Source organism: Vombatus ursinus, unplaced genomic scaffold (assembly GCF_900497805.2).
Source record: "Vombatus ursinus unplaced genomic scaffold, bare-nosed wombat genome assembly UNPS02009062.1, whole genome shotgun sequence".
NCBI lineage: Eukaryota > Metazoa > Chordata > Mammalia > Diprotodontia > Vombatidae > Vombatus > Vombatus ursinus.
The window spans coordinates 21,320,317-21,326,316 of record NW_020948840.1 but is presented as its reverse complement, the minus strand read 5'-3'; positions in this window follow the sequence as shown (position 1 = coordinate 21,326,316).

Genomic DNA, 6,000 nt, shown 5'->3' with positions numbered 1-6,000 from the left:
CTTGCAACCCAAAGTGATTTCTTGAAACACAAGTCTGACCATCTCTCTATCTCTCTCTCTCTCTCTCTCTCTCTCTCTCTATCTCTGTCTCTCTCTCTCTCTCTCTCACACACACACACACACACACACACACACTCAATGAAGTTCAGTGGTTCCCTGTTGCCTCCAGGATTAAATAAAAAATGCTCTGTTTGGCGATCAAAGCCCTTCATAATCCATCTTTCCAGTCTTCTAACACCTTATCCCCAACACATACTCTTTGATCCAGTGACACCAGCCTCCTGGCTGTTCCATGAACTAAACACTCCATCTCTTGGTTCCTGGCATTTTCTCTAGCTGTCCCCTATGCCTTGTACACTTTCTCTCCTCTACTCTGACTGCTGATCTCCTTGGCTTCCTTTAATTCCCAACTAAAATCCCACTTTCTACTGAAAGCCTTCCTTATCCCCTCTTAATTCCAGCACCTTCCCTCTGTTAATTATTTCCTATTTATCCTTATATATAGCTTATTTACATATGATTTTTTGCATGTTGTCTCCCCCACTGGACTGTAGACTCCATGAGGGCAAAGATTGTTTCTTGCCTCTTTTTGTATCCTCAGGGCTTAGTACAATCCCTGTCACATAGTAGGTGTTTAATAAATGTTTATTGATTTATTGATACACCTTCTATGTAGACTAGATTCAAATTTCAGGCTGGCAAGTGGTCCCTTGGTCACAATGTGTTCATAGAAGAAGGGCCCTTAGAGACCCTGGGACATTCAGAGACAAGGGTCAAATTCCTGAGGTGGGGGACATAGCAGTAGTTCTTCCCTAGACAAAGGAGTTCTCTCAGAAAGGGAGCCCTTTAGAGGCTTTTCAGTACATTCTGCTGGGGAGAATTTAGGGCCCTCCCAGGCTGAACAGGAAAGGTGGACAGGGCATGTGCTTCCCTGTACCACATTCAGTCCAGGAGGAGGGGTAATATGGCTACCAGTTAGCCTGGAATGAGCTCTTGACTGGGAAGTGATTCCTCTGGACCAAAATGTCCCCAACTGAATTTGACCCAGGGCCAGAATTCCAAGTTAAGGCTCTCACTACATATCTAATGAAACCCACTGTAATTTGGAATCAAGAAATTAATATTGTAGTATAACTAATTTAGAGAATGGAGCTGTTAGAACCCTTATCTCAGGTTTAATTTCATATGGACCAGTTAACTTAGTTCAGCTTCCAGCTGCAGAGCCCTGAGATCCAGATTGTCATGTAAACATTGTAGCCCAGTATTCATAAAGGACGTTCATAAATAGTCCTTCAAGAGATTTTTAGATGGATTTAACTTAAACATTGACTTTCTTCTTAGACTGAAAGCTCCTAGAGGGCAGGAACTATGTCATCTGTCTTTGTATCAATTTCCTCAAGTTTCTATCATTTTTTTCCCCAAGTTTCTAGAGAAGTGGACTGTTCATAATGAAAAGAATGAAGGGTGGAAGAAAAGAAATATGAAAAAGATGAGAGCAATGGAAGGAAAAATATGAAGGAAAGATGGAAAGAAACAAACAAATAAATAAACAATCAAAGAAGTTCTGACAATGGGTCAGTAACTTCATCTAATTATGGGATATAGTGTGTCTTTCCTTTTTAAAAATACTACCTGATCTGAAGAAAAGGTAGAAATAAAATCCCTCTGCTCTTCCTCTTTCCTCCTAAAGATCTCAGAGCATGAATTCTAGTATTGTTTTTCTGCTATGCAACAACACTTTGTCTACCTAAAAACTAGAATAGCAGTGACATATCACAGAAATGTAGGCAAGGGAAGAGGATTTGGGGGCTGAAGGAGATTTTCTTAAGAGATTTTACCAAGAAACCTGTGCTACTTCAGGTAGCTTAAAGTTTCATGTAAGTAAATGTAGCAATGATTTTATATGGAGTGATGAAGAAGAGAATAAGTCTTTATTAAGTGCTTTCTATGTGTCAAATATTATCTCATTTGATCTTCAAACAATGGTAGGTGTTGTTAAAATCTCAATTTTATAGTTGAGGAAACTGAGGCAGACAAAGGTTAAGCAACTTGCCAAGGTTCACATACCTGGTAAATATCTGAGACTGGATTTGAATTCATGTCTTCCTATTTCCAGATCCAGTCTTCTATCCACTATACCACCTAACTGCCTTTTGATCCCCATCTGAAAAAGTACATGAAATGAGGCAGAGAATCTTATCCAAACTTTATATTTCCCCTGGTACGGCACAGTGTTTTGTATATAGTAGACACTTAATAAATGTTTACTGAATTGAATTGCATGAGAATGGATAGGAAAATGGGCATGGCTTTTCATATTGGATTTATGGCCTTGTATAGGAGGTAGCATTTGAATTGTGTTTTGGAGGAAGGCAGGAATTCTATGAACTGGCAGTGAGGAAGGAAGGTGGAACAGTGGTACAGAAGAATGCTCATTGCAAATGTGGGGTACCACATGTCAAAGGCATGAAGGGAAGAAATGGAATATGATGTACAGAGAGCAGCCATCAGGTCAGTTTGACTGAAATGAAGAGTATGTGAAAGGGAGAAATATAGAATAAGGTTAGTATAAGAAACTGTCCCTTCATATGGAACAGTTTAGTGTTGAAAGGGCCAGAAAAACTATTTTTGTGTAAAGAAAAAGAGTTATATCAACTGGTAAAGGATGTAAGATATTGCATTTTTCATAAATGAACATGATGCTTAGAAAGTGCAGAAAAGAACTTTGGTTTAACAAAAATTGATGTGTTTTCTGCTCTTCAGGAGCTTACAATCTAGGAAGAGACTCAATGTTTAGGTTAAATTCATCTAAAATCTCTTAAGTAGTTCTCCTTGTGAGCAAGAAATGCAATTTTTAGATGACAATCTGGGTCCCAGGGTGTAGTCTGCAGCCAGAAGCTGAGCCAAGTTAATTGATCCATATGGAAATGAAACCTGAGACTTGAGCTCTGGCAGCTCCATTTTCTAAATTAGTGATACTACACTATTAATTTCTTTATTCCTGTAATTACATTGGGTTTTACTAGCTGTGTAGTGAGAGCCTTAAGTATGAATTCTGGTCCTGGGGCAAATTCAATTGGGAACATTTTGGTCCAGAGGAATCGCTTCTCAGCTTAGAGCTCATCCTGGGTTAATTGGCAATATCTTATTTGTACATGAATCGTTTGATGATTTGAAGAGAAACTTTTATTTAGAAAAAAAACAACTTATATATGAGTTTGAAGAAACATGATTTCCAGGACACTGACTGAAATGGAGGACTCACCATTTTGAGGATTTAGAGCTACAGAGCATTACGATCCCATGGCTCATTTGCATTTAACTGTTTTAAGACTTACGATGGCAAAATTCAAAAATTGAAAAATCGTAACTATTTGGAGACTAAGGGATGACTAAATAATAACTATGGATTTCACAGGGGAAATTTTGGTGAGTTGTTACTTTGTAAATAAAAGGGGAATCACTGAGTTCCAAAAGACTCTGATTTAAACCACTGAGGGACATAGGAAGCTGAGACTGAGGCTGAAGAGATTGAAGATGAGATAGGACAGGAAGATTAAGTAGGGTCCTGAAAAGCAGCTTTGTATGAGAAATTTGAAGGAACCAGAAGAAACCAGCAGAAGAAGCAGTCGATTGACAAAAAGGCTTTAGCTGCTAGTTCCTGACTGGCAGAAGTCTCATTGGAAGATAGCTTCAGTCCTGGTTATTGTCCTTCAGCACTATTTAGACCTTAATAGGGGCAAAGTCTTTCATAAATGTCTGTTGCTTTTTGTGTACCCTCCTCTCTGTTATCTGTAACATACACACATATTCCAGGTTGAGAGGAAAAGGCAGAAAGGGGAAAGATAGGTTTTGCAGCTGCTTTGCTATATAGGAAGAGATGCTAAGATCTAATTGGACAACTTAGAATCCTGGCGAGTAAAGAACTGTCTAGGCTCATTTACCTTACCTAGAGAGTCAACCTGAATTATTTCAAGTTCTGTTTACTTCTTGTTGTTTGTCCCTTGTTCTTGAAGGGGACGAATGACATCAGGAGGATGATATCTTGACTTGTAAATGAGTTGGATTTAAGTGAGGCAGGGCTGTGCAAAGTCATCAGCCTCACATTTTCCTCCAGATTCATCAGAGTCCAGTGGCACAACATAGGTTAGGATGACTGGTGATGGTGCCCAAGCTTTGTTTACTAAAAATATAATTGGATGGCACTGCATCCCAATGAGTAAAGAATTGACTGAACTTATAATCACCAAGGAGAACCAGCTTGATGAACTTTGCAATTCCCTTATTTTAATGAAACTACTATCCACATCAAGAATGTAACATGTTTCCAAAGCCCCTTTAAGGGTAATTGTAAGTTAAAAGAACTTGTAAATGCTTTACTCGTTTGAAAATAGAAGAGAAGAGGATTTGCCCAGTTGGAGAATGGTGAGGTTCAGCAGAAAAGCAGCTTTCTGTGGAACAGATATTCCTGAATGATTTAAATGGTGTCAAAGCCTAGGGTGCAGTTTGTGCACTGTAGGGTTGGGGTGACATAGTCAGTGCTGTTTTAAGAATATTAATTTGGAAGATGGAAGGAGGATTGATTGGAGAGATGAGAGACTGGAAATGAGAAAGCCAATTAGAAGGCTATTGGCAGGAAAAAAAAAATAAGAACCTGAACTAAAATAGATGCTGTTCTAGTAGAAAGAAGGGGACAGAAGTAAAGAATATTATACAGGCAGAACTGAAAAGTGTTAACTACTGATTAGATATGGGGGCTGAAGGAGTGGGAATTCAAGGCTGGGAACCTGGATGACTGAAAGGATTGTGGTACCATCAATAGAAATAGGAAGTTTGGAGGAGGGATGTGTTTAGATAGGAACCAAGTTTTGTTTCAGACATATCGAGTTTGAAATGCCTATGGGATATCCAGTCAAAGATGTCCAGTAGGCAGTTGGTAATGTGGGATTGGAGTTCAGGAGGGAGATTAGAGATAGGTAGATAGATAGATAAATAGATAGATTGATAGATTGATAGATTGACTGATTTAGGAATAATCTGTATAGAGATGATAGTCGAATCTCTTGGATTTGATGAGAGAGAATATAGAGAAAAAGGAGAAGGCTGTGCAGGATAGAGCCTTGGCAAATGCTCATGCTCAGTGGTTAGGAAAAGGATGATGATTCCGCAAAGGAGACAGAGAAGGAATGCTTAGATAGGCAGAAGGACAACCAGGAGAGAATACTATCATACAAAGCAAGTGAGCAGAGTATCCAGAATGGAAGGGTGGTCAACAGTGTCAAAATCCACAAAGAGGCTGAGTAAAATGGGGTGGGGGGAGGCATTGGATTTATTAAGAGATTGTTGGTACCTTTGAAAAAAGTAGTTTCAGTCATGTGGATTCTGGATTCAGAAACCAAATTGCAAAGGCTTGAGACTTGAAAAGGGAAGGAGACAATGGAGCAATAAATGGAAACAGACATTTCTTAGAATTTTTTTTTCTCTAAAAAGGAGAAGAGTTATAAGATGATAGCTTGAGACAATAGCAGGTTCAAAGTTTTTTTAAGAAAACAAGAGATCTGGGCGTGTCTGAAGGTGGTGGGGAAAGTGCCAACACATAAAAACAAAAAGCTAAACATGAGAGATAGAGAGGGAATGATATGTGGGACAAGCTCCTGCAGGAGAAGAGCACAAGTGGACAGGTTGCCCTTGGCAAGGAGAAGGGACATCTCTTCAACAGAGACTGGAGCAAAGGAAGAGAGAATGAGGAATGATGGTGAAGAGAGATTTTGAGAAATAGAATAGGAAAGATGAGCCCACAGGATATGGCCTCTATTTTCTAAGAAAAATAGGTGGTGATTTCCTCTACAAAAAAGGGAGGGGAAAGAAGAATTTGGGGGAATTTGAGGAGAAAGTTTAGAATAGCCACTGTGGAGAGTATAACAGAGTACCAAGGTGGGGAGAAAAAGAGGATTGCTGTGTAGTGGTGAGAGCCCAGGTATGATTTTTTTTTTTAACCAG